Raw genomic sequence first — 26134 nt, 5'->3', positions numbered from 1 at the left:
GCCCGCCCACCAAAAAGACGTAGATACAAAGTAATTGACACAAGAATCGGACTACTGAAAGAAATATGCCAACAAGGACTCATCAAAGGGATAGACTACTCAGCATCTCATCGTCTCCATTTGAACTGAACAAGTAAGTGAAATATTGCAATTACTGACTTTGTGAATATGATGATTTGTGACTTTTGAAATATATATATATATAAAAGATTGTAATTCCAATCAATATACATATAGTGCCCAATATTACTTATTTTACCATGTAGTGCTTTATTATTTCCTGATGCAATGCATTCATAAACTTGATTGATATATTTTATAAATTATGTTTGCAATGAAAGACAACTTGTATTTGTGTATTTATATCATAAAATTAATCCAAAAACTAATGAATTATTAAGACACTTTTGTAGCTAAATATTTTTTTGTCATTAGTTGTACACATATGTATGTTAAATGAATCGATTGATTTGATATTAAATTATTGAGAGACAAAATATTTGTTTTATTTATTATTTTTCTATACAAATGAAAATGGAATTACAAAAATAAGAAATACGTGAATAAAAAGAAAAACACTAATAAACTATATTTGTATCCATCTGATGAGATAAGCCTTTTTCAACTGATTTTTATAGTTCGTTCATATGTTTCCTATCATGATTTCCTTGATAGAGGATTGCTGCTCACAATGAAGCTATTAAACCAAGAGTTCCAAATGGTGAAGTTGAAGTCATCCCTTCGTAAATTTTACGGACGCCATCACGAGTTGGTTGACCGTTATGGAATAACCGTTTCACAGAGGATATCGGATATGTTCCTTATGTCGTAACTACAATACCCTTCCCTTTTCACGAATGTGACTTACCGAATTAGACTATTTACCGGATTTGTAATAACATAAGCAACACGACGGGTGCCACATGTGGAGCAGGATCTGCTTACCCTTCCGGAGCACCTGAGATCACCCCCAGTTTTTGGTGGGGTTCGTGTTGCTTAGTCTTTAGTTTCTATGTTGTGTCATCTGTACTATTATTTGTCTGTTTGTCTTTTTATTTTTGGCCATGACGTTGTCAGTTTGTTTTCGATCTATGAGTTTGACTGTCCCTCTGGTATCTTTCGTCCCTCTTTTATACTGTTACACCACTGTCCCAGGTTAGGGGCAGGGTTGGGATCCCGCTAACATGTTTAATCCTGCCATATGCTGTATGTTTGTGTCTGTCCTAAGCCAGGAGCCTGTAATTTAGTGGTTTTCGTTTGTTTATGTGTTACATATTTGTTTTTCGTTAACTTTTTTTTACTTAAATTAGGCCGTTAGTTCTCTTGTTTGAATTGTTTTACTTTGTCATTTCCGGGCCTTTTATAGCTGACTATGCGGTATAGGCTTTGCTCTTTGTTGAAGGCATTACGGTGACTTATAGTTGTTAAATTCTGTGTCATTTGGTCTCTTGTGAAGAGTTGTCTCATTGGCAATCATACCACATCTTCTTTTATATATATATATACCTAAGTTGGAACAGACTATACAATTGTATGCTCATTAAACCTTTTTGTTTTTCTTTACTAATAGATAATTGGTATTATTAAAAGTTGGCAAACCAGGAGTAAACCGTTTCGCATTCGGTGGCTTTCTTTTCAGATTTAAAGATAAATTAATAATGCTCATTATCACGGTCGTCTAAATAATTACGATTTCTTATTTTTAACCGAATCGTACGGTTAATTAAAACATGCTTGGCTTTACCAACGGTAAAAAGTTTAAAAAAAAAAACTAGATACTTTTTGTACCACTCATTTAAAGTAGTCCGGTTGATTTGAGCAGATTTTTAGCGGAATTGTTCAGATTGCGGTACAAGCATAAAATTTGGCATAATAGTAGTAAAGGTCATGGAAAACCTTTTAAGCTATGGACCCACTCTGAAAGTCGAAATTGGTGGGAAAGGCGGCCATTTTTACGATGGCGGTTGTTTTGATTCTATAAAATACTAAAAAAAAAATCATGAATATTATATTAGCTTCGATTACTATTTACTCCACTTGGTCGATGCCGCTGCTGGTGAACGTTGCGTCCCCGAGGGTATCACCAGCCCAGTAGTCAGCATTTCATTTATATGGTCATTTTTATAAATTTACTGTTTGCAAAATTATGAATTATTCGAAATACTTAGGATTTTTTTAGCCTAGGTATATATTACCTTAGCTGTATTTTGATCAACTTTTTGGAATTTTTGGTTCTCAATGCCCTTCAACTTTATACTTGTTTGGTTTTTTAATTATTTTGATCTGATCGTCACTAACGAGTCTTATGTAGACGAAACGCGCGTCTGGTGAATCAAATTATAAGCCTGATACCTTCGATAACTATTAGTAAAGATATTAACATGACACCTGGTAGAGTTACAGTGCTTATACCAATTGCCCTGTTGAACAAAATGTATTAAAATGTTACCCGCATTGAAGGCGGCCATCTTGAAAAAATCTTGAAATTCAAAGTTCAGCCAAAATAGGTAGATCTCCAAATTCATACATGTCATAGTTTTATGAAAATAAATAATTTGATTGATAATGTTTATATGAAATCAAATTTCAAAAAACCTGCATGGCAGACATAATGATTATCACATCATGCAAGTAAGGAAATTGTCTGCTCAAATGTTGTTTATTGACGTTAAAAGTATAACATAATGAATGAGTTGTACATCCTGTCAAACCACACAATAGCTGTCTCTGTCTATAATATCCTTTTCCTCCACATTCACACAGAATAGTACAACTTAATACTGCTTTTAAACATTTGCATCGTCTTCGGCAACTGTTTATCCTTTTACATTCACATTTTATTAAATTTAGTGAATGACTCATAAGCTTGCTGCAGCGATGTACTTAAGGGTTTCCATATAGTCCAGTCGATTTTTGAAAGAATTATTTAAATGGTGGAAAAATAGCCTAAACTTTGCAGACTTTTAGTTAAGTATAAAAAAGAAGATGTGGTATGATTGCCAATGAGACAATTCTCCACAAGAGACCAAATGACACAGAAATTAACACTTATAGTGTCAAAGCAAATATGTATAGCAATGAACACATTTAAAATATTTCAGAAAATCAGAAACGGTCTGCATCTGGCGGTATTTTTAATGGCTGCCAGGAAATTGAAAAAAAAAGTTTTAAAAATAAATAAAAAAAAATAGCTCTACTAATTTTGATAACACATGGTGTATGCATCACAAATCACACTATCTACCATCTGAGGACTTCATATGTTGAAGTACTGGTAGTCATCTTGAAATGTGGCCATTTTGAAAACAAGAATTTCCAATATATCATTATACGTTTTTTGCATCATAATTTTGCTATTTGCATGTATCATGGTTATACTCATCTTTTTTTAAATTTACAACTAGTTTAGCAAAATTATTCCTATATGACTGTTGTTATTTATATTTGATATTCACCAAGTGGACACATAAGGCAGCCACATGTTTACGAAATAGAGGGATCTGATTCAAAATGTCTTATACTTACAGGTTTGTCTAAGTAACGTTTTACATGTACTACAGAAATTACGTATATATATATATATATATATATATATATATATATATAATTTGATTTATGACCGAACTTTGTCGAAAAGGATCAAAATTGTAGATATCGAAAACACTGGAGCTGAATAATTTAATGAGAAAATGGTCTAAAGATAATGTATAAAACGACGAGGACACACGAGGATTTACAATGACAAGCAGTTGCCAAAAAAACAAACCAAGACATACACATTTGAGCTTGTAGTCAGTCCTTTGATTCAGTTTTAACAAACATTTAGCATGATACCGCAACTCCTGTGTTTGGATAATAGAACACTGGTAGTATGAGTGCACAGTCATTCACATACTCTTTTATCGATGCTTTATGAAGATCGTCAGATGGATCATAACAAAAAAAAAAAAAAACTCCATGCAGTCATTGTCCTTCTTTATTCACCACACCAGTGTCTGGTTATTTTACAGGTATTTTTAATCGGTAACTCATCTCCGACTTCATAAATATGTTTTCGTTTTTCCTGACTAAATATTTTGAGATCTGAAAATGTATCTTGACAGCATTAGTAACATTTTGCCATGTGATGCTGGAGTGATGCAAGAAAGTAATTCAATACACAGCATATGTATATGCTAGCATCAAAGGACTGATAACCAGTTCTAATGTCTGTTTGGAATCTGCCAGGAATTGAAATCCTCACGAGTCCACTTTTGGCGTTTCACAATTCTTTCCAGTTTATTTGTAAATTAGATTTTTCAGCTCCAGTGATTTCACTCGAGGATTTCACAATCCTTTTAGAATATAGAACTCTGTTCGTTATACTCCAATATGAGCTCATATTGAGTATAACGAGATCATAGTTCTATTATTTTAATTACATTGGTGATTTCAATATCTACAATTTTTATCCTTTTTGATAAAGCGTTGTCATAAATTATTGTATATATGTAATTTTCTGTGGTTTACAGGTACTTAAGCAATCTTGTTAGTAAATGTACGTATGTACTAGTATAAGATACATTTATTTTGTCAACATGTGTATGCCTGATTTGAACACTTTTTGAATATCCAATATAAAAAGCAACAGTCATATAACAATGATCTGTAAAACAAACGAGTTGTAAATGCATCATAACATTAGTATAAATGCAAAAAGCAAATTATCAAAAAAGGCAAATAATGTGATATTGAAAATTCTTGTGTTAGAAATGGCCATCATTCAAGATCGCCACCAGCACTTACATATATGAAGTCCTCAGATGATAGTCTTTGTCATTAGTGATTTATGTAACACATATTATCAAAATTTGTAATGCCATTTATTTTTTATAATTTTTCTCAAAAGATTTCTATTGATTTTATTGCGGCCATTTTAACATGCCCACCCAGATCAGCCATGTTAATTTTCTGAATTGGGTCCATAGCTATAAATGTTTGTTATTACCTTAACTAAAACTCTGCAAAGTTTGATGCTTTTACCACAATCTGAACAATTGTTAGACAACTCGACTGGACTAGAGGAAAACGGTTTGCATTTATTTCAAATGTGTCATTGGGTATCGAGGTTCAAATAGAACCTACAAAAATATGCACATTTTAAAATGAATATAAAGCAGAATCATCGGACACAAAGAAACGGAAAAAAGCAAAAGTGTCGGACAGAAAGCTACAGAAAAAAAAAAGTAAAAGCGTCGGACAAAAAAAAAAGCTTCCGAAAGCACCGGACAAAAAGCAAAAGTGTCGAACAAAAAGCAAAGTTATCGGACAAAACATAAATAAGGACAGAAAGCAACAGACAAAGAGCAAAATTGTAGGTCAAAAAGCAAAATTATCGGACAAAATGCAAAAACGTACACAAAGGAAAAAAGGACCGAAACCAACGGACAAAGAGCAAAATTGTCGGTCAAACAGCTAAATTATCGGACAAAAAGCAAAAGCGTACAAAAAGCAAATCCTGGACCAAAAGCACCGTATTAATCGTTTACTCATCTGATTTTTCATAAACTCTGTGCTGTTTTTACATACGGACGCAACCCTTCTTCTTATCGTGCATTGAACAAATAGACTACGCCTTCTAACTCCGTATAAAATATACACGGTCTCCACGCGTTTGTTTTTAACCAACCATATTCCTAGAAATGTATAGGTCAGGAAAAGTTACTAATAGATGTTAGCATTCAAGTTATTTTGTCATTCATGGGTAGTTATCTCATAAGACAATATATCTCATCTTGTGTTTAGAAATATCAGATTAGGAACAATGATTACCTAGAAAAATATTAGGCAAAAAGCAAAAAAAAATTTGAAAACTGAGAAAGTTAGATAATATTTTATTAAATTTGGAAAACTTCGTGAATAGTGAATTCATCTAGTGTCTAAACATTTAAAAATATGATGTACTATTAACGATTTTGGTCGTTTGAATATGTTTTGGAATATTGTAACTTTTTCCCGTATTAACGTTTTTTTCTAATTTCTAAATACAGCTTCATCCCAATGTGAAGGTCAAGCATTGTGTCGATTAAATCAGTAAACAAATGATGAATTTAAAAATGATGAATTTTACACGTAAGTCAATACATAGTCTACGACAAGATAAGACGGAAAGGATCATTGGGATGGTGCAAGAAGAAATGTCACAGACTGCTTTTGCTACCAATTCAAATCACACAGAATGATAATTAAAAGAAAATTTGTATGTATGAAGGACACAGTCACACCATCTGATTCTCTGCGTTATCTGGAGCGACGACGGTACGTCGGGAAAGTTAAATTCGTAAGATCTTCGTTACTGCAGTAGCGACAGCCTGCAGGCGTATACATGGATCCAACAACACAATTTCAGACCAAACTGTCCGATATCGCCTGCACTCCTGTGACCTTCAAACACTTGGTCCATTGAGGAGAGCAAGACTGAAACGACGTTACAGAGTAACCAGGCTTAAAAGTGTTTTTATCTTTAACAGGTTGATTTTTGAAATATGTGTTCATTATTATCAAATAATGTTGCTATCTTATATATCATATGACATGAAATTATTGTGACTTCTCTTTTTTGAAAAAGGTACTGAACTTACAGCATTATTTAAATATGACGATATAAATCTCTTACCATGATGTATTCTAACAATTAACAGCAGTAGTAGAAAATCAGCAATAAGCTGAATGTTGTACTTGTTAAATCAGTCTTTAGACCTAAAAATGGTCAAGGACAATCAATTCATCATATATCTTAAATCTCTGGAAATAACATGCTAATTTTAAATGTCAACAATGAAAGGATATACCGTATCTTTGCACATACCATAATTGTGCAAGGCAAAAACTATAAGGTTTTATATTTTGAACACAGCATTTAAAATTTGTTGACAGCAAAAGTTTGGAAATAGTTCATGTGTTTGTGTCAATGAAAAAAAACTGTTACTATATATGTGTTTTTGTCAACGTATTTCCTTTTATAATGCTGATGAGATGAGTATTTCCTTTTTCAACTGCTCATTACAGTATACTCTTATGTTGTGTTTTACGTCACTGTTTCAAGTAAGAGTATGTCTGCGTGATTCAGTGTGTTGTTCTATTGTTGTCGCATATTCAATTATTTCATGACTCTTTTATTGTTCACTATACGGTACATGTTTTAAATTCAAGAAAGTCTTTTCTCGTTTTGTGTTTCTGAACAATTATTAACAAGACTTTTATGTTTGAACGACGCCATTCTTCATTTTATAATTCAAAGTGCAATTGAGAAAATATCAAAAGATGAAGTAGCATGTTGTTTCTGACTTAAATTATCGCCTTAAACAGAACGAAACAGATACCGGTATGAAACAATGTATGTACCTTACCTTTATTTACATAGATCGTGTCAACAGGATTGTGTAGCTCTGCATGGATTTGGAGAGACCCAAAATCTAAATAAAATACAATAATTAGTCAACATTATACTTTAACCTTATAGTATTCATCATATTTTTCCAATACGAATCAATGTATATACATTTATCTTACCTCATTTAAACTTCTAGGAATATCATACATGTAGCTTAAAAGCGAACACGTGGAGATCCTGCAGTGTATCTTAACATTTAAATCTAAATTTGCCTGTAAATTATTTTGCCGCATTACATTCATTCACTTTGTAAAGTATACATTTAACAATTATAAAATATATACATTGAACATGACCGCGTATACCATAAGAAAAATGAAAAAAAAGAAAAGAAAAAGACGAATCTATAACGAAAGAAATAAAATACGACGACAAACAATAGCTTACCCTGCAAAAACATAACAAAGAAAATCTAACGACTGAGCCACACGTATCATACATGTACCATATCTCAGTGTGTTAAATAGAAATATTTGAGAATTATAAACAAACTGTGTCATCCGCCAATCTCCGCATGACATGATATTTCACATTCAGTGATATCAGAACTGCAAATAAGAGTATAAAATAATGTTTTTGACAATTGTAATATATCCGTGGTCATTGTTGGCACAGATTCTTTTTCGTAGTCAACCAAAAAATAGTTAGGGTTTGTTAACTTTAAAAATAAATTACCGCATGGTCAATCACTTCCTTAAAAATGAAGCAATCATCTCTCGAGTAAGTAATAAAAGACGCACAAAGACAGGAATACATGGGAGATATGACAAAAAAATGTCTCATTTGGATTGTTACCTCATTTAAAAAAAATCACAGTTAGAATGCTGAAATAATCCCATTAATCATAAAGTTAATTTTAATCAGACACTTATTGTCAATGTCAATATATAAGTCACGCTACGACAGTTTTCTCTTTTTGTGACATCGCCAATAAGTATTTATCAACCATAAACAACACACAATCTTTTGTTTTCGATTAAGTGCCTATCAATCGTATTGTTTATCTTTTTGTTGTTGTTGCAAAGGCCAAAGTGCTGTGGTTATCAATGTGTCAGATTTGCCCCTTTATTTAATTTGCTTATCTAGGACAATGTATGAAATGTAAGCGTGTTGAGATTTATTTTTAGTTGAAATTACAAAACAACGTAGACAAGATTCACACGTATGTCTGTTCTGAATTCTATCTTTGGAAAATGTCTTTCAAACTTAATTGTCAATACCTGATTCCTTATCAGAAGGCTTATGCTATTAAATTTAGAGACAAAACTGATATCTTTCGAAGCAACAAAATATTAAGCATTGCATACGTACGTTTTCCGTTGAAATTCCTTGTTAATGTTATCGTCTGCTCCTGTATGTCTTTGATAACAAATATAAATCCATATATGCAAGATTCGTCCGATAGAATAGTATGATGCTTGTAAATAAAGATAAACGAATTATCTTTGTTAAAACACCGGCAATTAATTTCTGCACATTCGCCTTTTTTGTGATAGCATTTTTGATTGTATAAACGAATGGAATCAATTGCTCTATCGTTCACTACGAATTCTACGGTATCTGCAAGTGGACGTGCTGTAATTGTTAATGAAAATGAAATTAATGTTGAATTCTCTCCAAACGAAACTTCCAAACTGAAATTGCTATTTGTCTTGTAATCTATAATATACAAAAAATGCAAATATTGATAGGTAAATATAAAAAGTTCATGTTTAAGTGCAAATGCTGTTCATGAAAAACAGTATCATTTTTCTTTATAACATTTAGATGTGAAAAATACCAAAGGGTCATTCAAACTCATAAGGCGAAAAAAAAAACAAACTAACAACGCCTTGGCCAAAATTTAGAAAATAACCAAAAGACAAACACCAGTACACAAAATACAACAACTGAATCTATTTTAAAGGAGTAAAATCCATTTTATTCCTTTCTATAATCTTTTTCAATGTTTACCATAAATTGAATGCAGATTTCATAAAGAAACACACATATTTTACAATATTCCATGTTTTTATTCTTATAATTGATAAAATTTACGTTTAATGTTCGTGAAATTTCCCAAAATATATGAAAGTTTTTAAAAATTTGTGGTAAAGATGTATGTGACAACTTTTCGGGAAATGTCCCATAATCATTTTCAACATTATTATTTATAACATATATGTTGGCAAAGAATGTTGACAAACAGATCTGAAACACATTTCGGGAAAAATCCCGACAAAAATAAACTAAGTGGAAAATGTATAACACAGATGTCTTCGAATATTTTGGGATTTATCCCGAAAACAGAACGTATATGCTAGGACTAATGACTAATAATTTCTTTTCACATTTCGGGAAAAATCCCGAAAATATAAATCTATTATCAGGCACACACTTGTTACATAGATTTTTTTTACCCATTTCGGGAAAAATCCCGAAATAAAATCTGCAAGCAAATTTTTAAAATTATATGCTACAGATTTCTTAAACATATTGGGAAAAATCCTGAAAAAACAAAATCTATAAGATATTACAATACAGAATTTTGATACATTTAGAAAGTTTTTAAGTAAATTTGTTTCCAACATTTGTTAAAATTTTGATTCATAAAAAATATGTTTCTAACTGAAAAAAATATGTATTTTGTTTATAACCATACTTTTCATTACAGGTCTGAAAAAAGTATTTTCTAAGAAATATTAAGGTTGCTCTCTACTGCATCTCTTTTGTCATGCTTTAGTAATTTCCTAAATATAATATCAACCAAATTTGTCCCACAAAAAGGGGGGCTTAGGCCTCCTCTAAATCCTCCTCTTATAAGTGGTCGATTTTAAACTGGCCTAAGCATAAACTTTCCATATAAACTGCAAAAGATTCTAAGTTATAAAACCATGATTTAGGATTCAGGATAAAAAAATCCCCAAGCACATGTATTGCCCAAAGGCTTTTTCAACTGCATATAAAATATCCCTGACCTACTTATAGTGGTTCTCCTTAAACTGAACTTCTTACAAATCTTACAGTGTAAACTAAGGAAATTTTCAAAGTCAATATTCCATTACTGAGAGGCTGGTGAGGAGGGCGGTGCTCTATGGGATTGAGATGTGTTTCCAGAACACATTATACCCTGCTTCCACAATCAGATTTCCATATTCAGTAACTTATTTGTAATTACTTAAAAAATCAATGACTTCATAATGAACACTTGAATGTACAAAGTTTCAAGTTTATTTGACTATAACATCATAGTAAACTATTGTACACAAAACCTTAACCTACTGTACTGTTTGTACATCTTGAAAACAAAATGATTGATAAAAACTAGTTTTAACTCATTACTTCAAATGCCAATGAAATTTTAAAATAGGAATAAAAAGAAAAAAACTCAAACTCAAAAATATTCAATAATGTAGCCTCATTTCATTTTCCTAATTTGCACAATTTTGTTTTTGTCACAGAAAACATGGAAGAAACTTTATGCACACGCTGAAATGTCTCGCCTTCTTTACTAATTATTGATGTTATGTTGATAGTCCTAAATATAAAGCTTTACTACCACTATCACATAAACTTAACATTAACCAAGAAAATGAGGTCAAGGTCATATAAACCAAACAAGAAATACATGTATACCTTACAATCATTCAATACACTAAATATAGTTGACCTATTGCTTATAGTTTCTAAGAAATAGACTTAACCAAGAAAACTAAACATTGACCAATGAACCATGAAAACGAGGTCAAGGTCAGATGCACCATGCCAGGCAGACATATACAGCTTACAATTCTTCCATACAACAAATATAGTTGACCTATTGCTTATAGTTTAAGAAAAACAGACCAAAACACAAAAACTTAACACTGAGCAATGAACTGTGAAAATGAGGTCAAGGTCAAATAAAACTTGCGAGACTGACATGTACATCATAAAATATTTCCATACACCAAATATAGTTGACCTTTATTGCATATAGTATTAGAAAAAAAGACCACAACTCAAAAACTTAACTTTCACCCCTGAACCATGAAAATGAAGTCAAGGTCAGATGACACCTGCCAGCTAGACATGTACACCTTACAATCATTCCATACACCAAATATAGTAGACTTATTGCAAACAGTATAAGAAAAACAGACCAAAACAAAAACTTAACTTACCACTGAACCATGAAAATGAGGTCAAGGCCAGATGACACCTGCCAGTTGGACATGTACACCTTACAGTCCTTCTGTACACCAAATATACAAGACCTATTGCTTATAGTATCTGTGATATGGACTTGACCACCAAACCTTAACCTTGTTCACTGATCCAAGAAATGAGGTCGAGGTCAAGTGAAAACTGTCTGACAGTCATGAGGACCTTGCAAGGTACGCACATACCAAATATAGTTAACCCTTTTACTCTTAATAAGAGAGAAATTAACATAACAAAAAATCTTAACTTTTATCAAGTAGTCACTGAACCATGAAAATGAGGTCAAGGTCAATGGAAATGTGACACACGGAAACATCGTAACATGAGGCATCTGTATACAAAGTATGAAGCATCCAGGTCTTCCACCTTCTAAAATATAAAGCTTTTAAGAAGTTAGCTAACGATGCCACCGCCTCCGCCTGATCACTATCCCTATGTCGAGCTTTCTGCGACAAAATCGCAGGCTCGACGAAAAAGAAAAATACTGTTCTAAAATAAAATACATGTTCTATATAATATTACAAATACATACAATAAAATATAACTACAAATCATAGTAACATGTGCATAAATCTTCATAACATGTGCAATGCTTGTGTTATTCAGATGGAATTATTACATGTTAATGTAAATTGATCTGTTTCTTTACTGATGACTTTTTCTCTTCCTTTCACTCCTGCCTATAAGAGAAAAGTAAAATAACATTTAGTAAAATATAACAAAAACGTGCTATTCCGCTGAACATGCTAAATGTAAATATCAATGGTGAAATCAACAATTTTGATCATGTTGATAGGTTGAGACTATCACATTTGACATTTATAACAAAACTTCTTTTCCCCCTCTGACCATTTTGATTACCTTGTGTGACTTTTCACACAATCAACATGATCATAATGTACATTACTTTTCTGACATTTTTTATCAATAAAGATAGTATAGCCAATAATAGTTTTCAAAATTATTTAGTGTAGAGTTGAGTTCTTTTCCCTTTCTCCAATTGAATGTTCCTGGCAACCTGCATTCTTTTATGTTACTTTTTTTCATTTAACAAATACTGATCAAGATTTAAAAGGGGAGCAGTATTGAGTTTTCATGTGGCTTTCCAAAGTCAAGACCGTTCCTGTTACCTAAAGTTGTATCTTAAGGAGGCTTGAGGGTATAAAAATTCAGCAAAAATTTAAACTTTTTTTTTTCATTACAAATTTTTATTTCTTACACTATTAGTTGTTACTTTATAATATGGTACAAAAATCAACCAAAAAAATCAATTCATTTTAACCACAGATGACTTTTGAATTGTTTATATCATTTAAAAAGCTCCAAATTATCTCCCTTTGATGAAAAAATGCAATTTTTTTGCATTAAAATTGAATATCTTTTTTAACACATCGGTGACCTATATTTTTACTATTTTTTTCAAATAAGCTGTACTCAAATAAGCTGTACTAAACTATTCTAAAATTTAAGCAATTTCTGTAATTTAGTTCTTTTTTTATTTCGACATTCCCTTTTTTTCTCCTATTAGTTCAACAGAAAAAAAGTAACTTAACAAAAATGCATGCTTCTTTCGAAGGCAGATTGTGAGCTCAAATGAACGGTGACCCTATACTTTTATTTTATTTTTCTATTAAGTATAGGATAAAGTTTATTTCTAGAAAAAAATAGTGAAATCCTATATTTAAGGTGGTACCCAACACCTTGACTAATATTAATTTGGCTCGTTTAATTTTCATAAAATTTTGACAAAATGTTTACTTTGACCCTTTGACAAAAATATAAAAATTTCAAAAAATTTGAACCAACCACTTTATCAGAAAAATTTCATTGGTTATATAGCAGTTTGACAAACACTAATTTTGATCATTGAGAAGCTTAATATTTCCTTAACAATACAACGTAATTAAAACGTTTAGCTGATTTTTACAGAGTTATCTCCCTGTAGTGTTAGGTACCACCTTAAAAACAAATATTGAGATATACCCGCGAGCCCCCTTAAAGCTTTTGTTTCAGGGAATTTGGTGTTGACAGTAGATGTTTGTGTGTTTTTGGTTATTCAATTGACAATTGAGATGTTTATTAAATTCTACAATCACTTGTTGATCATTTCAAGACAGTTGACCTATAAAAATATGATGAAACCTCTTCAACTGATTTTTATAGTTTGTTCTTATGTTGTGCTGTAACACCACTGTCCCAGGTTAGGGGAGGGATGAGCAACCAAAAACTTGTTTAACCTGCCACATTCTTTATGTGCCTGTCCCAAGTCAGGAGCCAGTATTTCCATGGATGTTGTTGGTTTATGTATGTTATATATTTGATTTTCGCTACTTGTTTTGTTATAATAAATTATATAAATTAGGCCGTTAGTTTTCTAAAATGATTTTGTTCATATTTTTTCTGATCAGGGCCTTTTATAGCGGACTATACAGTATGAGTTTTTCTCATTGTAGAAGGCTGTACAGTTACCTATAACTGCTTATATCCACTTTATTCAAACTTTGGTGGATAGTTGTCTCATTGGCAATCATGCACCTTCTCCTTATTTTTATATAAATATAGGTCAAAACTACATAGATCTATGCTGTTTAGTTATTTTTTGTGTTGTTGAGTTGCGTTTCATCTGTAATAAACAGGTAAAAATTCTTGAAACAATATGTTTTATCTATGTGAACATCATGGATTATTTATTCCTTTCAAAATTCTGTGAATAAATAAATGAGGAATGCGTCCATGGGACACAGATTATGCCCCCGCTTGCATATAACATTTTAAAGGGTCATAAATCAAGAATGGTAAAAGTGACACACAGTACCCAAATGAGTACTTGATCTGAGTTTTGTGGTTATAAGCATTGTGTATAAGTTTCAGAACATTTGGTTAAGCAAACTTAAGTTTATAGTGAACTAAAATGAATAAACAGCTGTGCCATGAGCACATGATACCTCCGTCGCTTTTTCAAAGAATAAGGTCTTCAACACAGCGAGAAAATCACGCACTATAAGTGTTTCTTGTTTCTCTTTTTTTATATAGATTAGACCGTTGGTTTTCCCATTTGACAGCTGGTTTCACACTAATCATTTTTGGGGTCCTTAAATTAATAATAGCTTACTGTTCGGTGTGATCCAAGGCTCTGTGTTTAAGACTGTACTTTGACCTATAATGGTTTTTCTTTTACAAATTGTGACTTGGATGGAGAGTAGTCTCATTGGAACTCATACCACATCTTCTTATATCTATGTACAAACATACAAGGATAAAACTTAATGCCCTCCTCCGCTACGACGGGGCATAACAAAATGCATATACATATAAAGCAGCAGGACTCTTATTAAGACTGAATATGACAGTACCTTATTCTTTATTCTTTCATCTTATCCCCTGCATGATTGCTGACATGAATTTTGGTTCTTTATTTCTTTTACGTCCAGGCAATTTTGGTATGAAAGCACCATATTTCAAGCTAAGTGTACCCATGATTTGTCCTGGGTGTATTTTGATAAAAATAATAAATGTTGACTGCATCTTTTGGTGTCTCTCTTGTAAAACAATAATGCAAAGTCTATGTGTGTTGTTTAAAATTACAAATCATAGGAATTAACCAGTAACATATATTGTATTATAATTTCACTTCTGAAACAATCCTGACCGGTGACTGTACAGTTTCAGCATCCTTTCCTTTGTTCCTAATTTTTCTGATATTTAGCTGAAAGCAGGATCAATATCTTCATGTGTGTGGCAAACAAGTACTAACGACCAGAGAACCTGAAAAAAAATTATCTGTTGAGTTCTCGACTAGTATCATTTATTTATCCATTCAAGAGATAGAGCTTTGTTAGAATTTTGAAAGGTGGAAGCAGTATAATTACTTTAATACACTAAAATATGTAATAAATAAAACAAGAATGTGTCCATGGGACACGGATGTCCCTGCTTGTAAATATATCTCTAATTTATCCTTTTTTTCTATTAATAAAGTAACATAATATGAGAATGATGAAAGTGACTTGATCAGTGTTTGATGTTAATAAGCATTGGAACAAGGAATTATTTGAATCTGGAATTTTTTTGAATTCTGGAAAATTGAAACGAAATTTATGATGAAAACTAACCCAACTAAATAGGGTTAGCCATGCGCGCATGGCTAAGGGGGGTTAGTTAGTTCATACTGAAAGAACAGTGAAAGTAAAATTACCCTTGCATGGCTATCCCTATTTAGTTGGGTATGTTTTCATCATACATTTCTTATCAATTTTCCAGAATTCAAAATTATTCCAGATTCAGATAATTTCTTGGTTTGTGTATAAGTTTCATAACACTTGGTTGAGGCAATGAAAAGCTAAAGTGCAATTAGGGATTTGAACTAGTTTTCAATTACTTCAAGTTCCCTGATATTGATTCATGTTTTTTTTTATTGCAGTACGTACAGTAATAATCTGATGGTTTAAGAGAGCACAATACCACGACAACAACATGTTTATCAAAATATCATTTTCATTTTGTTCTTCCTTAATATTCATCAGACACATTTTCTTAACTAGATACCCCAATGATGATTGACTGTGGCCAAGTTTGGTTAAATTTGGCCCAGTAGTTTCAGAGGAGAAGATTTTTGTAAAAGTTAACGGTCGACGACGGCCCTTTGGGCCAGGTGAGCTAAACAAGAGGCTCTAAAGAGCCTGTGTCACTCACCTTGGTTTATGTGCATATCAAACAAAGGACACTCTCTAACATTGTAGACAAGAATATACTTCATGACAAAAATCTCTATTTTGTTGATCTTTTATTACAGGTCTTTTATAATTAGTCTGTTTAGTTTCTCTCTTTCTTCTTTAGTTCTTGCTCAAAACACAAAAGAGGGTAAACAAAAATCCTCACTGAAGGGCAATCACTCCTATTAAGCATGTTAAGAGTGACAGTCTACTAACTATATTGGCAGAATTTGACTTTTAATAGATCTTGCCATGCCTTTTCTTACATTATTCAAGATCTGTTAAAGTGACGCTATCCAAATTTGTACTTGATCTGCGTTTTGTGGTAATATGCATTGTGCATAAGTTTCATAACATTTGGTTGAGGCAAACTAAAGTGAGAAAGAAAATGAAAAATTCAGCAATATTTCCATTTGTAGAGGGGGATAACTCTAGAACGGTAAAAGTGACGCTACCCAAATTCAAACTTGATCTGAGTTTTGTGGTAATAAGCATTGTGTATAGGTTTCATAACATTTGGTTGAGGCAAACTAAAGTGAGAAAGGAAATGAATAAACAGCTGCGCCATGAGCGCATGATACGCCCGTCGTCTTGTGTGTGAATTTTTATGCAATAAGCATAAATAGTTTCTGACATACGGCGTGACATGCGAAAAACCCCCTTTTTTTTTTACAAAAAACTCAATATCTATAAAATAAAATTTTGAATCAAAACCAAAAAGTATACAGATCTTTAGATTAATATAACTAAGAAGTGTGTAAAATTTTAAGCAATAATCATAAATCGTTTTTGAGATATGGCGCGACATGTGAAAAAACCCTCCCCCTTTTTTTACAAAATACTCAATAACTCAAAAATAAAATTTTGAATCAAAACCAAAAAGTATACAGATCTTAAGGTTAATATAACTAAGAAGTGTGTAAAGTTTTAAGAAATAATCATAAACTGTTTTTGAGATACGGCGCGACATGTGAAAAACCCCTCCCCCTTTTTAACAAAATACTCAATAACTCAAAAATAAAATTTTGAATCATCACCAAAAAGTATACAGATCTTAAGATTAATATAACTAAGAAGTGTGTAAAGTTTTAAGCAATAATCATAAATTGTTTTTGAGATACGGCGCGACATGTGAAAAAAAACACACACCTGTTTTAGTTACTAAGTCCCGTAACTCAAAAAGTTTTAATCTTATTTTCACCAAAAAGTATACAGATCGTTTGACCATCATAAGAAACAACTATCTTAAGTTTCATGAAATTTGGATAAGTCATTCTCAAGTTACGGTGCGACATGTTTACGCCGGACAGACAGACGGACAGACGGACAGACAGACGGACGGACGCCGGACATTTGTATAACATAATACGTCCCGTCAAAAATTTGACGGGCGTATAAAAATTCAGCAATATTTCCATTTGTAGAGGGGGATAACTCTAGAACGGTAAAAGTGACGCTACCCAAATTCAAACTTGATCTGAGTTTTGTGGTAATAAGCATTGTGTATAGGTTTCATAACATTTGGTTGAGGCAAACTAAAGTTAGAGAATGGAAACAAAAAATTCAGCAATGTTTCCATTTGTAAAGGGGCATAACTCTAGAACGGTAAAAGTGACACTACCCAAATTTATACTTGGTCTGTGTTTTAAGGTAATAAGCATTGTGTATGAGTTTCATAACATTTGGTATAGGCAAACTAAAGTTAGAGAACGGAAACCAATTATCGGACCTACGGGACAGACGGACAAGAGTAAAACTTAATGCCCCCTCCGCTACGGCGAGGCATAAAAAATGTTTCTAAATTTCATAGTTTTCCTGATAATAGGCATAAATAAAACAAGAGGCTCTCAAGAGCCTGAATCGCTCACCTGTATTTCAGAGGAGAAGATTTTCAAATGTTAGCAAACTTGATGAACAAATTGTGTAAAATTGGCTTTAAAGGGCAATAACTCCTTAAGGGGTCAATTGACAATTTTGGTCATATTAACTTTTTTGTAGATCTTATACTTTGCTGAACATTATTGCTGCTTACAGTTTATATATATCTATAATAATATTCAAAATTATAACAAAAAAACTGCAAAATTTTGTTAAAACTACCAATTCGGTGGCAGCAACCCAACAATGGGTTGTTCGATTCGTCTGATAATTTCAGGGCCGATAGATCTTGACCAATTAAGCAATTTTACCCATGTCACATTTGCTCTAAAAGATTTAGTTTTTGAGATATAAGCCAAAAACTGCATTTGACCCTTATGTTCTATTTTTAGCCATGGCGGCCATGTTTGTCAATGGATACAAGCTTCGGATACAATTTATAAACAAGATACCCTAAGGAACATTTAGTTAAAGTTTGAAGGTAATTGGCCCAGTAGTTTCAGAGGAGAAGATTTTTAAATGTTAGCAAACTTGATGAACAATTTGTGTAAAATTGTCTTTAAAGGGCAATAACTCCTTAAGGGGTCAATTGACAATTATGGTCATATTAACTTTTTTGTAGATCTTACTTTGCTGAACATTATTGCTGCTTACAGTTTATATATATCTATAATAATATTCAAAATAATAACAAAAAAACTGCAAAATTTTGTTAAAACTACAAATTCGGTGGCAGCAACCCAACAATGGGTTGTTCGATTCGTCTGATAATTTCAGGGCCGATAGATCTTGACCAATTAAACAATTTTACCCCATGTCACATTTGCTCTAAAAGATTTAATTTTTGAGATATAAGCCAAAAACTGCATTTGACCCTTATGTTCTATTTTTAGCCATGGCGGCCATGTTTGTCAATGGATACAAACTTCAGATACAATTTATAAACAAGATACCCTAAGGAACATTTAGTTAAAGTTTGAAGGCATTTAGCCCAGTAGTTTCAGAGGAGAAGATTTTTGAAATAGTTTACAACGACAGACGACGACAACAGACGACGGACGCCAAGTGATGGCATAAGCTCACATGGGGCCCTTTGGGCCCAGGTGAGCTAAAAAAGATGTACAACAATTTATAAACTAGATACCCTAAGGAACATTTATTTAAAGTTTGAAGGTATTTGGCCCAGTAGTTTCAGAGGAGAAGATTTTTGAAATAGTTTACGACGACAGACGACAGACGCCAAGTGATGGCATAAGCACACATGGGGCCCTTCGGGCCCCGGTGAGCTAAAAAAGATGTACAACAGGTGTTTAGAAATAAAGAAGATAATGCACTCCAAAGAAATTTTTTTATTTATATTAGAGCTGCCATGAGAAAAAACATATGATAGATTTTATAGCAATATGGAAATTAAAATATTAATGTAAAATGTAATGTATGTGCCTGTTCCAAGTCATGAGCCTGTAATTCAGTGGTTGTCGTTTGTTGATGTGTTACATATTTGTTTTACGTTCATTTTTTGTACATGTACATAAATTAGGCCGTAATTTTTCTTGTTTTCTTGTTTTACATTTGTCATTTCGGGGCTTTTTATAGCTATGTGGTATGGGCTTTGCTCATTGTTGAAGGCCGTACGGTGACCTATAGTTGTTAATTTCTGTGTCATTTGGTCTCTTGTGGAGAGTTGTCTCATTGGTAATCATACCACATCATTTATAAGCATAAATCAAGTAAAGTTAAGTACAACATTTAAAAGTGTTGATGTTAATAACATTTCTGATATATCCAATTTTCTTGAGGAGAATATCTAAAATATATGAATTTATGAGGGCTTGGAACCCCGCTAACATGTTTAACCCTGCCACATTCTTTGCCTGTCCCAAGTTAGGAACCTGGACAATCAGTGGTTGTCGTTTGTTGCTGTGTTACATATTTGTTTTTCGTTAATTTTTTTGTATTTTTATAAGGCCTTTTGTATTGAATTGTTTTACATTTGTAATTTTGGGGCCTTTTATATATGACTATGCAGTATGAGCTTTGCTCATTGTTGAAGGCTGTACTGTGACCTATAGCTGACTGACAGACGGAGGGACAGGGGTAAAACAATATGCCCGCCAACTTTTAGTTGCGGGGACATACAGAGTTATACACTTTGTTTAAAATACTATTGAAAGATCATAATTTAAATTATTCATGTTTACAGAAGTCTTTTGTTAATGTTTATATTTATATTGAGTTGTGTTGTTTTGTTTCTGTATCACATATAAGTCTAAAAAAATTTTACCACCAAAATTTGCAAAGAACAATTTCAGTATTTCCCTCAAGGACCACCAGGAGAAAAAAGATTTCAAGAACTCTGTAATGGAGAGAAAGAATGGATAGGGTTTAAAGAATAGAGAATATTGGACAAACATGTGCAGAATAAAGGGGCAAACAAATAAAGAATAGAGAATATTGGACAAACATGTGCAGAATAAAGGGGCAAACAAATAAAGAATAGAGAATATTGGACAAACATGTGCAGAATAAAGGGGCAAACAAATAAAGAATAGAGAATATTAAACAAACATGTGCAGAATAAAGGGGCAAACAAATAAAGAATAGAGAATATTGGACAAACATGTGCAGAATAAAGGGGCAAACAAATAAAGAATAGAGAATATTAAACAAACATGTGCAGAATAAAGGGGCAAACAAATAAAGAATAGAGAATATTAAACAAACATGTGCAGAATAAAGGGGCAAACAAATAAAGAATAGAGAATATTAAACAAACATGTGCAGAATAAAGGGGCAAACAAATAAAGAATAGAGAATATTGAACAAACATGTGCAGAATAAAGGGGCAAACAAATAAAGAATAGAGAATATTGGACATACATGTGCAGAATAAAGGGGCAAACAAATAAAGAATAGAGAATATTAGTCAAACATGTGCAGAATAAAGGGGCAAACAAATAAAGAATAGAGAATATTGAACAAACATGTGCAGAATAAAGGGGCAAACAAATAAAGAATAGAGGATATTAGTCAAACATGTGCAGAATAAAGGGGCAAACAAATAAAGAATAGAGAATATTGAACAAACATGTGCAGAATAAAGGGGCAAACAAATAAAGAATAGAGAATATTGAACAAACATGTGCAGAATAAAGGGGCAAACAAATAAAGATTAGAGAATATTGAACAAACATGTGCAGAATAAAGGGGCAAACAAATAAAGAATAGAGAATATTGGAAAATTAATACAGAATATTGAATAATAGGGCACAAAAATACAGTAAATTATTAAGACATGATAGAGATAATATAAATGGGCAAAATAAATAATGAATAGAGAGAAAAATGGTCTAATATTTAAAGAATAAAGACAATAAGGACCCCCTCATCCAAACCCTCATTTAACAGAACAGTAAAAATGATAATTATCTACTTTCATGTGGACATTTTCAAACAATTTCATACATTCCCATATCTTTAACTATTTGATCATTACTTACATCTGTCCATTATTATGTTGTCTTTTAGATCACATTGCATTTGAAGCTGATGTTCAATACTTGCACAGTTGTACACCTAGAAAAAAAATCTGCAAAAATAAGATAAAACAGTCTTGTGTAACTGTCATACTAGTTTAAATACAGAATCGTGTGACTTTCTAACAGAAAATTTACATCACATCAATGAGAAATTGCAAAAAGTAAATAAAATTATTCATTTGTCGCTTTCGTTGTTGAGGTTACATGAGTGCATTAGCTGCCTTATTTTTACATGTTCACAAATCAGTATTCGGGAGAGCAGTAAATATATATAGGCTCTGCACCCTCCCCCTGAAATTTTGTGCTCTGAAGGGAACCAGATGCTTTTTCTAAGTAAGGAAAGAGTTTAAAAATTATCCATCATGTCCTCACATCTAATTATTAAAAGATGAATTAATTGATCATTGAAATGTGTATCAGAGTCAGAACTTCTCAATGTTCATTTTTTGGGGGAATATTTATTACCCTAATTTAATGTTTTTATTGTCTTTAATTAAGTGACTGACACAGTACTGAGGATAACATTTTCATATCTCTTCATTTATATCTATACAAATTCTAATGATGTTTCACATCCTGGGGGATATAAACCCATGAAATTGAAATTTTTCACACATAATTGACTAATAGTAGTAATTGGGAATGTAAACATGTAATAATTTTTTTCCCAGTAGGCAGTTAACCAAAATTAAGATACAGACAAGACATAATAAATCTATTATACTATATACACAGCATGCACAGGACATGTGCTCCTATCATAATGATGAACTGAGTCTATACTGTCCCTTTAACAAATAATGCAAAGTTAAAAATTTTTGTTATTTAGATTCTGTGAATTTTTTTAATTTTAAACATTCTTAGTTTGTTTGAAATAGATATACGTTGTATACTAAATCATCTGTAGAATTTTTTTTATTAATGAAAAAAAAAGAATTAGCTTAACTGATTAATCTATAAAGATTATAGTCGATCCAGGTAATTTCGTACAGCAATTGGTCCGAGAACACAGTTTTTTTGTAGTGCATTTCTTTTAGACAATAAGTGGAAATAAAAAAAATCCAAACTGAGCTTTCTCAATAATATTTTTACAGTGTGTTGTACTACTTAACTTTTGGGACAAATTATATAAAAATTATAGAAAAACTTCATCAGCTCTAACTCAAAATATGGACAATTTTATGTTAAGGGGGTCTTGAAATCTTGACAGCTTCCAAAATTAATGCTAATTTTTAACCTTTTTCAGCTGGAACAAATCACTATTTTACTTTAAAATTCATAATTCAAATTTTTTAACAGTGTAATTTTATCCCCCAACTTGCTATTTGAGACATAAAACATGAAGAAATAAATTTGGAAGGGGGATAAAAAAAAATTGGCAAGTAACACCCTGTCCACACTAGTTAGGGACTATATTCGTGGACAATGAAAATCAAAGGACGATAACTGTGTGCCCAGACCAGGTAATTACTGTACATTTTGCTTGTTTATTAAACAGGGAACCAAATGACTTTCATTTAGGACCAAAAGTGTACGGAATTACCCTGACTGACTCTAATGTAAGATCAACCTCCTCTCCAAGGTAAGATATGTACATGCATTCATAAACTGGGGCTCGAGTAGGAGATACACCCTTATGTTACAAGGCTTTTACCCTAATGATCGAAGCGTGTCTAGAAATTGCTTCAGATTACTTTTAAGCAAATAGAACAGTTTTGAACATTTAAAAGATCCCAAGTACATATAAATATGACTCACATTTTAGATGACCAACAATGTATTAAGAAATTTTCAAAGAACATATATATAGGATTTAATATTGTCTGCCATGAAATTATGTCCACCAGACACTATTTCACAGTAAATTGTGTCCACGGACTTAATGTTATTATGAAATATTGTCCAAACAATGTTTGCCTATAGTATACAATTGTGTCCAGATGTGAAAAATTGTCCTTCAATGAAGGGACAATATTTCATATGAAAAAAGTGTCCTTCATAGAAAGGACAGTATGTCAAGAGAAAAAGTGCCCACTATCAATACCTACTATGTTTACATAGCTTCAATTCTTTATCTAAATTAAAGTTTAAAAATTAGAATATAGGTTTTGTCTCTATTAAAACATGGCATGTAAACTGGAGTAGTGAATTCATACTAAATGTGACCATCACCATGTGTAGTTAAACATGAATTATACAATAAAACATGTACTAATACACACAAAAACAGAAATATATTAAATAGTACTTAAAAATATGAACAATGTTGATAAAAATACACATGTATTTTATTTCAATTTACATAAACTGTTATCACAGAGATATGTCTTGCCTTTTTGTAATTTTGATAAAGCAATATTGTTGAAATTAAAATAGCAATACTTTAACATGTAAGTTATGTAAAATATTCAAAGTCAATGAACCATGACTGAAGGTACATGGCTGAATAATCTCCATGGAAATGAGATGTGCTAATGTTAAATTATACAATAGCTTCTTTTTATGCATACCAAATATAATTGACTTACCTAAGTCATTCCCTTAAAAAAAACATAAACACAAACATTAACTTGGTAAACTATGTAAAAGTTTCAAAGTCAATGAACCATGATGAGGGGGTGGGGCTTTATAATCTCCATGGAAACAAGACTTGCAAATTTATGCCAATAAATTTGCATACCAAATATCATTGACTTAACATTAGCAGTTCATCTTAAACTGATCTAATCAGTATCACAAACTAATACATATAAACTAAGCAAATGTTTCAAAGTCAATAGACCATGACTGAGGGGAAGGGGCCAAATAATCTCCATGGAAATGAGATATGCCATTATGCTAATACAACTGCATACCAAATATCATTGACCTACAAATGTACCACTAGTGGTTCCCCATAAACTGACTCAGACCTAATCACAAACTAATACATGTATAAAACTAAGCAAAATTTTCAAGGTCAATAGACCATGACTCAGGGGGCAGGGCCAAATAATCTCTATGGAAATGAGATATGCCAATGCTTATACAACTGCATACCAAATAATATCATTGACCTACCACTTGTGTTTCACCATAAACTAGACCTAATCTCAAACTAATACATTGTTGACGCCACTGCCGCCGTCGGCAAACCTATAATGTCTCGCTTTTTTACTCTGTCAAGGCGAGCTAACAATCATGTAATTTTCAAGAATTTTCTCATAAATACTGTTCTTTCTTCATTTGGTATTCTTGTACTTTATATAGGGGTTGTGACAGTTGATGCTGGTGAATACTTTTTGTTGACATCTTTATAGCTAAGATAATTGAATATGCTTTGGAATTTAACACCTTCCATTTGGTGTTTTTATCAAATTATAACAGGTTCTTGATTGGTTTGTTTTAGTAATAGAACATTTAATATAGCCAAAATACGTGAGTGACTTTTTAATGATCTCCCTTTAAAGAACACCATTTACTGTGAAAAGGTCCTCTTATTGAAAATCAACCTTGCAGGACAGAATTTAATAGTACTTTATCATGAAATAATGAATTGAAGGACACTTTTTCACAGCATCGGACAAATTAAAATATTTACATTTTCTGTGAAAAAGTGTCAAGGTGGTTGATAGTAAAAAAAGGTATTGTTACTTAAATGACTAGTAATGGATTGTTGAGACTTGTTATATGTCAATACATTTTAGAAAATAGTAATTATGGAGAATAATAAAGACTTTTTTACAGTGGGCTCCAAATCCCCAAATACCTGTATCAGATGTAGGTGAATAGAAAATAGGGATTGTATGCAAGTAAAGCCTAGATTTTTGTAAAAAAAAACAAAAACAAAGACTTTTATCTGTTATAGTTTGATCTATTACAGATTTTCATTGTAAAATTTAACTCACTTACAAGTATTATGTCCATGCCAGCATTTATTGTTTACAAAGAGTCCTACACAACCTTAAATCAAATACAATCCAAAGTCAAACACACCCAAAGCCAAAGGCAAAGGTGTACTTGAATAGGTCTATATTTGGTAGTCTTGATTTAATGAATAACTTTATTTCTGAATTTTAAATTGGTATTATTAAACTGTGTAAGAGAAATTATTGCTCTATCTAATAAGCATTGACCAGTTGACATTATTGTGGTCAAGCAGATACCAAAAAATATTCGGAATCCAGATTTTCCCCATACTTGTCAGGTAACCAGAGGATTTCCAAACCGAAGTGGTTCGTCTAAAAAAAGGTGGAATTTTAATACAGAATAGGTGACGGGTAACAGTTCTGTGGATGGAACAAACATCCTCACCTTCAAACTGGTAAAGTTCAACTTCTACAAGAGTCCTGAGTTGCAGTGCGATAGAAGAACGTCTGTTATCCAAATGCAATCAGGGAACCAGTTCATGT

General features: G+C 32.1%; 2 long non-coding RNA genes across 3 annotated transcripts; both read right to left on the bottom strand.

Annotated features, from left to right (window-relative positions):
* Positions 1–6704: 6704 nt before the first annotated feature.
* On the bottom strand, positions 6705–8999 carry LOC127718860 (uncharacterized). Its single transcript, XR_007989986.1, has 3 exons — positions 8744–8999; positions 7389–7454; positions 6705–6738 (listed from the first exon to the last, which is right to left on the bottom strand). It is a non-coding gene; the product is annotated as an uncharacterized LOC127718860 (long non-coding RNA).
* Positions 9000–12214: 3215 nt separating this feature from the next.
* LOC127718843 (uncharacterized) lies at positions 12215–26124 on the bottom strand. Of its 2 annotated transcripts, none has more exons than XR_007989970.1 (4): positions 26037–26124; positions 21705–21780; positions 14968–15379; positions 12215–12294 (listed from the first exon to the last, which is right to left on the bottom strand). It is a non-coding gene; the product is annotated as an uncharacterized LOC127718843 (long non-coding RNA). The 2 variants fall into 2 exon arrangements; XR_007989971.1 differs by having other exon boundaries at positions 21705–21793; positions 26037–26093.
* Between the last annotated feature and the right edge of the window lie 10 nt (positions 26125–26134).

Source organism: Mytilus californianus, unplaced genomic scaffold (genome assembly GCF_021869535.1).
Source record: "Mytilus californianus isolate M0D057914Y unplaced genomic scaffold, xbMytCali1.0.p SCAF_10, whole genome shotgun sequence".
NCBI classification, from domain to species: domain Eukaryota; kingdom Metazoa; phylum Mollusca; class Bivalvia; order Mytilida; family Mytilidae; genus Mytilus; species Mytilus californianus.
The sequence above is the reverse complement of the archived record's forward strand: the minus strand, read 5'-3'. Positions and strand labels throughout refer to the sequence as shown.